The following is an 11,085-nucleotide window of genomic DNA, read 5'->3' on the forward strand; positions in this document are numbered from 1 at the left end:
ACAATGTTTAGGTTATGATTTTTTAAAAATAATTCTATTTTTATTCTATTATTTTCAATGAACTGATTGTCTCACTCCTGATAAGATAGTAAATGACTCTGTAGTAATCCTTTTTGTGGTTGCTTACTTTGTGTAGGCATTTATTGTTTTATTTATGTTTCAGTACAACCCTTCTAAATAAGTGGAGGCCATTCTCATTTTATATTTGAAGAATCTAAAACTTAGGGTAAATGATTGACTCAAAGTCCCACAGTTAAGCGCATCCATAGTAAGAAATGAACAAATGAAGAGATATAAGAAAACACAAAACCAAAATTCTTCTAAAGAGCATTCTTAAATTGTAGTATCATTCATTAATTTAAAAAACAAAACAAAACAAAACAAAAAACATTGAGCAATAGTTGGGGACCAGATTTCAAGAATATGCAAAAAATTTAAAAATACTTATGTTTAAAAATACTTGCATCTGAAAATAATGAGAGGATAAATGATTAAGAGAGATAATCACAATGCAACATGAAGATTAAGGACCATCAGAGAACTGAAGAGCCCATCAGAGAGAAGTTATAGGGCCACAGAGAGAACGTGGAAGCACAAGCCACTTCTGTGTCTCAGTTTTTCTACTTTTTAAAATGTGTATAATAATGCTTCATAATTATTATAATATGCAAAGGGCAATTAGAAGTCTTAACTTGTTTAGCAGAAACCTGGTAAATAGCTAGTTTTGGGCAAATGGTGGATGTTAGTACTGGCTGGGCCATCAGACCTGTTTTCTTCCACACCCTCTGAACTCAAGGACATTGGGCTTTATATTTCAATCCCCCAAATCAGTCAATTCAAAACATCAAATTGTTTTTTTTTTTTTTTTTGAGGTCTGACACAGAATGCACTAAACTTTGCCTCTTTCAGCCTCCTGTGCTGTATGCAAATTAACATGGTCTCTGGAGGCCAACAGCAATGACAACCAGGGAAGAAGGAGCAAGGCTGATTACTCTCTAGAGTGATTTTAGAAATTCAGCGTATTGACTGAAGGATGTGAAGTAAGCAGTCTTCCCTGGCTTTTGCACTTATTTCTACTTCTGTGTAGAGGACAAGTAGTCCCTATATTTATCTTTTCTTCTTTTTACTTTATATCAGTTTTTATTTGCCTGTTACTCCGCAAAAAAAAAAAAAAAAAAAAATCAATAAAGAACAACAACAAAACCTTTTATTGCCAATTTCTTGGTACTTGATGTAGGGTCTTTTTTATTTATTTTCATCTTGTGTTCCCATCGATTTTAGTTCATTGTTGCTCAGAACATTTTTCTCTTTTTTGGTCATCAAGATCATAATTCATGGCCGTGTTTCACATTCACACATGAACTGAGATATGGAACCCAAATGCATATTTCATGATGTTTAAAGTTAGAGGTATATGGAAATTTTAAAATTTACCATCTGGGAAATTAAAAAAAATGAGTCAAGATAACAATAAAGAGGGTTGGATGTATAAACTTAATACTAACCACAGACTCCAGAGAAAGACTCTGCGACTTGAGTAGTCTCATTTCTTCAAAAGTTTAGTCATAAAGCATCACTTTCAGTCTTTCTCTGATTAACAATGAAAAAAGAAACCAATGTCACTACCTCTTTCCCTCAATCTTTCTAGGTAGATGTTTTGCAATTACAAGAAATGTTTGTTTATGAAGCATTTGAGGGGATGACGCTAATGTAAGCAAGAGTCACTTATGAATGCCAGCAGGTCCTTCAGAATTGCAGTGGCCGAAATTATAAGAATTTTTTTAGAAAGAAAAACCTGAAAATTCTGAATGGTGAATGGAAGAACCCTAGGCAAGAGAGAGAAGTGAGAGCTTTCAGTGGGAAATCTGTAGCAAAGAAGGAATGCCCTGAATGGCTTGCATTACAGTGGAAGAAGACTGAGCCTGGAGATTGCCAACAACTCCTGAAGAGCCAGGCAACTGAAAGCACCTACGTGGGGCTGACTTCTTCCCTGGGGCTTGGTCATCATCATGGTCTTCGTCATCCCCAATATATGTTCCTGGTTATGACTCCCAGCTTTTCAGGTGAGTTTCCACATATATGGAGAACATTACTAAATCACATACACATCTCACTTCCAAGAAGAGTCATCTCTAATCAGAATCCCTATTTTGATTACTGCATCATCTCCCAGCCCTTTAGCAGTCTAATTGATTCTCTGACTTCTCTCCAAGTTCTTCGGCTCCTACTTAGTTTAAGATCACAGAACAGCATTGGGGGTGCCAGTAAATGTCTGTCAACAACTCTCTTGAGAGCCCTAGTATATTTTCTACAACCTAAAATAGACTCCTGTATTTTCCATGGTGGCTTTTTATTTAAAATTTTCAAATCTGAAAATGGGCTTGTTTCAAGTTTAAAAATAAGATAGGGATAGTTAATTAACCTGGCTCAATTTGTGCTCACAGTCTCATTTCAATTTCCAGTGAAGGCAACTCATGATCTTTTAACATGTTTTGGCCTATCCTTGTCTCCCTTAGTCTCTTCCCTCTTTTTTTTGGTGCAGATAACACAAAATTGGCTCTGTTCTGGTTGGCTACAACCGTTCCCATGTTGGTTATCTTGTGGTAACTATGTCCAGGAATCATTATGTTAACCACGGAAGTCAGCCTCTTGCTGTTTCCTGATGACGTACCTACCGACATGCTTGCTGAACAGCATCCAAAGGTATTCAGGTAGGAAACTTCAGAGAGTTTAGGTTTTTCTGTTTACACAGTTAGACAATAGTTTTGTCTTGACATACCAGCTTTTGTTTTTGTGATGTGCTAAAAGCTGATTCTGCCTTAGCCACTTTGAAGTAGTGGTGCACTGTGAGACTGAGTTTTCAAATGAGTAGAGTTTAGTCTTGCTTTCCAGGCAATAAAAACAATAAAAATCTTAAGCCAATTTTGATTGAAATTTAAAGAACTCCCTACACTCCTCTTCGGTTTGGTTTCTGAAGTCCAGTTGTTTTTTTTTTTTTGTTACTACAGAACTATTACCTTTGGAGCTGTGAGCCAACACATCGTTTAGGTCAGCACTTTGGGCTAAAGCTGTGTTGTTATCAGTTTTGCTTTTGTTACAAATTGTTCTTAAAAAAATTGTGGGAACAAAAAACTTTGTTAAATCCGACACTCTACTTGTGGTTTCTAGGTGTTAAAAACATTTTCCCCAGTAAGGGAACACCCAAAATTCATATAATCAGCACTTTGGCAATGATATTATAAAAATGAATGGATAGATGATTTTTCTGGGCAATTTTCAAACTTATGAACACTTCTAAAGCTTAAAGTGGTGTCATTTTGAGTTGAATTTCAATTGTTCTAAATGTAGATCATTTCATGTGCAGCAGTGTTCAGTACCAAAAATATGATACTCAGGCAATGTCTTACATGACACTTTGAATAGCACATCAGATAATTTGATTAAGTTGTATAAACAGTTTTTAAGTTCAGAGATTAAAAGAAAGTTAATTCACATGTGAGTCACCATTCTAGTAAGAAAAAAATAAACTGTTTACGTAAAGGACATGCAAGTTAACTAGTGGGGAATTTGGGGTTCTTAAGGATGATCATGAATCATTATGAATAGGCAAGAAGAAAAAAGATCATGGAAAATGGTATCTTCAAGTATCAGAAAATCAGATTTTATAGCAGCAGTTTTCTGTCATTTTGCTCCTGTCTGATTGAAGAGGAAATTTCATAATGATTTGAACTCATACTCTATTTCAGCATGTGTTTCAGAGAATCTTTGTGGAACTGGAAATAGGTGTAGTGAATGATTTGCAGTGTAGCACATTCCCACCAAAGTGGGTCAGGTCATTGTCCTGCTAAGCACAAGTTTACTTGTTTCAGAAGTAATTCAGCTCCAACAATAAAGATTTAACTAACAGCCAACAAGGAGGAAAGAAGTTGGAGTCAGGTAGCCACATTTGCTCCCAGTGATAAGCTGTGAGTTACAATCCATGCAAATGGAATTGGATCCAATGACAAGACCATCCTGTCTGGCTTCAAGGCAGCATAGAAACAGATAGATGGTGTCCATTATAGTGAAAATTTTGATAATATGACTGTGGCATCAAATAACCCAGAATTCCAATAATAATTAGGTAGCCTAGAGGGAGGATTCATTGAGTACTATCTATCTATAAAGGAAACACATCCAAACCCATCAAACAAAAAACCTTAAATGGCATGATTAAGAGATCAACTTACTTTTACAAGCATTTCCAATTACTTTAGAACAAAGTGTGGGAACAATTGTGATCCTGTGAATTTGATATTGTTCTTACTGCAGTTCATCAAATCTATGATGACATTGTTAGATTCATTCCAATTTCAGAGACATTAACTTGATCAAAAAATAAAGAAGTTGTCTTATGAAAAATGTCCTTTGATCAGGAAGCACTTTTGTCATCTTCTTGTAAACATATGTGTAAAATGTTTGAAAATAATCGTAAAATTATACTCCTCAGAGACTATTATGTTGCTTATGCTTTTCTCTAATTCATGAAGTCTTCCCTGTCAAATTGTGTAAGTTAGTATTTGACAGGCTGTGAAGTTAGTTATAAGGGGGTTACTCATGTTGCAAAGCACCTGAAATGTGTAGCAGGTCATATGTCTCATCGTGGGGGGGTCCCTCAATCCATGGCTCATCATCCCTTCTCCTCCTGCTATATTGTTTGGTTACATTTTCAGAAACTGAAGACAGGTGTATAATTCAGAATTTTCAGCTAATCTTAGTATTCGTTGGATGCTGAGGTCCAGGAGTCTGAGCACGCTCTATCATCATGTGTCTTCCTAGCCAAGCAAATACTTCTTGGGGTAGAGGTAAACCTGGTCACTACAGCCCATTTCTAGGTCAGTATTTGGTTGGGGGAAAAATTACAATGCACCAGAGGCCATGGATTTGTTAGATGTTCTTAATAATGGGCTTTATCTTTTCACCCGTGTAGGTTTGGGGTCTCCTTGTCTGCTTGGTGGTTGACATTTGGTTCTCAAAGATGAAGTCAAGAAAGTTATTTAACAAAGAGGAAGAAACATTTGCATACACTTGGAACCTGAAACTTTTAGAACACCAATTTGAGTAGGCTTTCTTTAACAAACCATAAGTAACAGTATACTACCCATCAACATGGCTGTAAGTTACCTCTGAAGACATTTTCTCTCTTTCTTTAAATGATTGCACAATGCCTCATGATATGAGTATATTAAAATTCCCTTTAAGAAAAGTTAATGCAGGTTACAAAAAAATATGAGACAAGGAAGACTGTCTTTGTCCAAATCCATGGTTAGAAACTTCTAGTAGGAAAAAAAAATCTTCTCAGAAAAGAAGGAAACACATAGCAGATGTTTGGAATGCCCAGATGTCTCAGTACTTTTAAATTTCCCATAAAACATAAACATTTTGGGTGATAGTACCTGACTGCCCTAAATGACATATTTATTTAGTTCTGGTAGCTTTGCATTGAGGTCAAACTAAAATCTGTTCTAGGTATTATGCAAAGAAAGAACTACAAACCTATATTCAGTTCCACTTCTGAAATGGTTAAAGCATTGCCCTGGACTATAAAACCAGGACTGTGGCTTGGAAACAATCTTTGATAATATCTGAAAATCTTCAAAACAAAATGCAGCGTGGCTGTATTTTTTTCTAACTGATCTGCTGCATGTGTATTTAGATGTCTGTCTGATTGTGTTCAGATGTGGGTAAGCGGTGGTGAGGAAAAAAATATGTTTCTTAACTAAGGATAAAAAGACTTCAAATTGTATGTGTCTTGCCCCACATTCTGCACTACCGTGTGGGGTGAATACTGCTTATTTGGTGTTTGTTTCTTCAGAGTCAGGGAGTTGTGGGGCGAGCAGGAGAACAAGCATGGAAGAGAAGGGTGTCACAGACTGGAGGGGATCTCCCAGCCATCTGGAAAGCAATCAGAGGGTACCTATCCCTCAAGGGAGATCTTGAGAGGATTTAATCCTTTTTACAGTGACTCCTTTGAAGAGTAACTGATCTGGGGGGATTCCCTAATCACAGTCTCCTTGATCATTATGGAGATATCAGTCTTCATTGTCTTTTTAAAACTTTTTCTGCAGAAGAGCAATTGGTACTATATAGGCACCAATGACCTCAGCAAGGATTCTGGAATATTCATAGCATAGTCATTTAATACACTGAAAAAGGAAGGACATGTTCTGAGATCATTGAAGTATCACAGTTTAATCTTAAAATGTATACTGACTTTGTTATTGATAACATACATAAGGATCTTTTATATATACATATATATAAAGTTTACATATGCATACTTTTAATAAATATGATATCAAACATGCTGCTTTGATGCAATTTTCCTCTCTCTTTTTGTTTGTTTTTTTGCCATTTTACCCACAATTACTTCCTACCCCTTCAATTTAGGTTAATAACCTGGTATGTATCTTTCATATTTTCCTATATGCTCATAGAATCATATACAGCATACACTACACACATACATATATGTAAACACGAACATGCACTTATTTCAAATTTTGTGGAAATAGGATGACTTAATACATAATTAAGACTGAACCTGGCTTTATACACTCAACAATAATACCACGTGGAAACTTCTCTAAATAAATAGTTACCTCTGAATACATTTTTCTCTTTTTTTGAATGATTGCACAATGCCTCATGATATGAGTATATTAAAATTCCATTTAAGAAGAACTTTGCTTCCCATTTATTGTCATTGCTAATATATATTATGTATAAAATAATGTGTATATATTCATACATATACATGTGTGGGATTTGGGAATTGAAGTCCTCAAATATTTTTAATTTTAATAAATTTCACAAGTTTGCACTTTTAAAAAGCTCATATTAATTCACATTTTTACGTGCATGTATAGAGTAAAAGTAATGACTCAACACTTGCTGTCCCAAGCATGGCTCATGGACCTGCAGCTTCGGCATCGCCCAGAGCCTGTTAGAGCTGCAGACTCCCAGTCCTACACCAGACAGCTCTGGATTTACAACCTGAATTTTAATAATATTCCCAGGTGACTAAAATGCACTTTATCATTTAAAAGATGACTGTTTTAAATGAATTTTAGTCCACTAAATTGGAGGCATATTTATCAAACATCTTTCCTGGAAGGATAATTAAGAAAGTATCAACAGTGATTGACTCTTGGGTAGAGAACTTGGGAACTGAAGACAAGCCTGGGTGGGACTGGCTCTTCACCACACAATGCTGTACATTTGTAACGTTGGACTTTCTCTGTGCAAGTATATTACCTATGGGGCATTTTTGAAAAAGCAACTTTTTGCATATGTGACCACAACTTTTCACCCTCAAATCTCCATGAAGAGGGTGGTCCTGGGTCCCATGTGTGCTTTCTATTTCAGAGTTGTGGTGGTAAGGGAAAAATTTCCAAGCCACATAAGTTGCCTTTTGAGGATATGAAAATGTAGTGATGTCAATGAGGGTTTGTTTGACAGGAAACATTTGGCAGGGCAGACAGTGAGTCAGTGTCATAGGAAACTTTCAAACTTTTTTCTGCAGTCTCACAGCTTAAATTGTGATCACCATCCCACTGATAATTTTTCAATATTATAAGATTTCCTGACACCAGAAGTTGCATTAAAAATGTCGCCTTCCTATGATAAATGGATTTTTAGGTTTGCTAAAAATCCGACAGCGGGCAAGCAAGTCTCCTGACATCAAAGTGGGAGTGAGTCTTGAAGGAGTAGGGGAGGCAGCCCTACTGTTTTGGGTTAGCAAATGGAGCATCCTTACCAACCTGCTGGTTCCCAGAAATCTTCCCACAATGATAACTTCTCCTCTACCTCAGGGATTCATTGTATAGATAACTTGTTCATAGGAAACATTTCATGCAGGATACATTGAAAATACATGGAAATTCTCAACAGGCTCTGAAGTTTTCAAGTATATGAGTCTTATAAATCTAGTTTTTCCAAGTTTACCACCTTTAGGTGACAACTCGAATTTCTCTGACCTTTGAACTCACACTTCCAGGACCACTAGCCTCCTAAAATTTATTGCTCATTTTTTTTTTCCAGGAAGAAGATTATGCTCATGTATTCACAAACAAATCTGGTTGCTGTGAAAGAGTCATCTCGGACTTTTCATCAGTTTCCCCCCTTCTTTGGGCACCACTGCCTGCTACCAGGAATATTTCCCTCTAGCAGAGCATCTCCCTCTCTGCTCCCAGAGGGCACTTGTCTCTGGCTGCAACTGGAGTGCTTAAGGTAGAGGGGTGAAACTGCATGACATTCCCTCTGGTTGGAGGGGAAGGACAGACTCTCTTCTTTGAGGGTCATTCTCCTGGAGAGGCACCAAGTCTCAGGTGTTGGTGATATGGCTGGCCCTTTAACTTGAGTTTCCTCTCTTTATGATGTCAAGGGCATAAGGGAGATCTGTTAGAAGACAAATCCAAGCAGCAGAAAATATACTGCAGCCATGATAATATCACAGAACCTAGTTGCTGGGTTCTGATTCCTTCTATGCTCAAATTACATTTTGTCCCAGGATTTTACCTCCAGCATGTAGGCTTCTAAGTCCCAGATGAAGCTTATGCTGGGGTTTTTGTTCCATCCACAGTGGGAACTCTAGGTTACTGAGAAGTAACGGTTTATGGCCTGAACTTCTCTGAGCCCTGGATCTCAAGTATGAGAGTTTCATGGGTAAGCAGATATTATCTCCTCAACTCTGTGGGACTTCCAGGAACAAAGTGCACCAAGGCAAGGCTAGTCCTGCCCTGTCTTTAGCCACTTCCTCTTGCTCTCTCTGGAGTGGAAAGGGAGAACAGTTTCATTCTGTGTGGGGAAGAGCAGTGGTTATTGCCTCACAGGAAGGTTGGGGGAGAAGGAGATTGTTCTCCAGGTCCAGTGCCCTGCAGAGCTGCTTCCAAGAGAGCTCAGCTGCATGGGTGCTTAGCCTTGGTGGCTACTTCCAGGGATAGATGGGGGAACAGTAGATCAGAGGAGAGCAAAGGGTAGGCTTCTCCCTGACCTCCACTAGGATGCACTTTGTTTTTTGCAAAGCCTTATTTTATTCCCCAAAGGGTAAAGGAGATGTGAGGTGGCTATAGAAAGGCAGAGTTACAGGAATGTGGGGAACAAATCTGACCATCTTTTTGGTTTTGGGGAATGTCCATGAGAGGAAGAGAGTGCCTTATAAAGTGGGTCTGCAGTCACTTTAAAAATGGGTCCACTAACTATGGTTTCTTGATAATAGTTCTATTGCAATTGATATGTGAGTGGTTAGTAAGTGCCTCTTCAGTGACCTGACTCTTTGTTCCTAGTTATAGGAGAAGGGGTGGCTACAGGAAGCTGTGCCTGCTTTTCCATTTCCATTTAGTCTTGCATTTAAAACTGAGAGACACATAAAAGTGCATTGCTAGACATCCTTCTAATACAAAGGAACTTGTAAGCAAACGCATCAAGAGGGTGCATCAAGAGATCATGCAACATGTTTGTGTGCTTCTTCTCAGGGCCTGTCCTACTTTCCACTTCCAGGTTTCTTCAAGACTCAACCTCATCCCACGCATATGTGCAACAGTTCTCTTCTACTCTTCTGTGTTTAGCAGGGGTAGGAGGTGCAGCCAAAGAGGACAATCTGCAGATTTTGATCCAGCTGGGCTCATCTAGAATTCCAGAGGTTAAATTTCTGGAAGCCTCAGAACTGCAGAACAACAGCTGGAGAACTTGGCTGCTGATTGTCTTCCTTCTTTATTTTAAAAAATTTATTTACTCACATGGTTTGAATGTCCAAATATGCCAAGTGGGGCCATTTCAAGTTGATGCTCATGGTTGGATGGTTGCATTGCAAAAAGGCAACCAGTTGAGAGGAAAATAAGGATGAACTCCATTGGCCAATCTGTGGTGCCCTGCCATGGTGCTGCATCAGACTGAAGGAAGGATTGTCTTTTTATAATTCATCCTCCCAGAGGATACCTACTGAGGAGGCACAAGAGCACTGGATGACCTCGTGGTGGCCTGGGGACATGGTTTTTTATTTTTATTAGAGCATATAACTATACAGAATAGTGTTTCATTGTGATCTATTTGTACACACATGTAACATACTTTGATGATTTCTAGCCTTACTACCTCCTCCTTTTCTTCCCTGTCTCCTCCACCTGATTCCTGTTCTCTTATCTAATATTCTCTATTCTATTTTTAGGTCTTTTTTACCCTCTAGTTTCCACATATAGAGACACATTTATTTTTTGAATTTGACTTATTCTGCTTAACATGAGGATCTTCAGTTCCATCTATTTTCTTGCAAATGACATTTCCTTCTTTTTTAAGGCCAAATCATGCTCCATGGTGTGCATATACCACACTGTCTTCATTCACTCATCTGTTGATGGGCACCAAGACTTGTTCAATAATTTCACTACTGTGAATTGTGGGCACATGGTGTACAACTATGAAGCCTTGACTTTGAAGACTCTCCTCTTAATGTTAAGGTCAGCCCTTTTCTGACTTGCTTGAAATGACCCCCTTTAGAAAATCTGATGGTGAACAACTGATAACCCCAGTCCCCACACAAGCCCCCAGTCATATTTATTTGGCTTATACAAAGTTGGGATACATGGTACCAGGAAATATTCAAGTTAGCTTTCAATATTTACATTTAAAACATTTTGCATAAAAATCTGAATTGGGGGCCACACAACACTTGACAGCAGTCCATTAGTGTGCATCACAGCTGTCACTGCTCCCTGTGACTTCCCTGGCACTGGGGATGAAGGTTGATTGCTGGTGACTATAATGCTTGTGTTGTTTTCTTTCAGAAAAAAATAAAGACAAAAGTGAAATCTAGCCTGTGTTCTATGTAAAGAGGGAAGCCATTAAAAAACAAATGAAGAAGTCATTTTTTAAAATGACTGTCCACATATTTTAAGTCATCAGCCATTTTTCTAGCATTTGTGTTTGTAATCCAGGCCTTTGTGTTGAATGGTCTCTTCATCACATAGTTGGAGAAATCTGAGAAATTCAGTCATAGTGCACGCTCTTTTATTTGGCCCTAAATTAAGTTGTTCTTCTTACAGAACA

Source organism: Urocitellus parryii, chromosome 1 (genome assembly GCF_045843805.1).
Source record: "Urocitellus parryii isolate mUroPar1 chromosome 1, mUroPar1.hap1, whole genome shotgun sequence".
Taxonomy (NCBI): domain Eukaryota; kingdom Metazoa; phylum Chordata; class Mammalia; order Rodentia; family Sciuridae; genus Urocitellus; species Urocitellus parryii.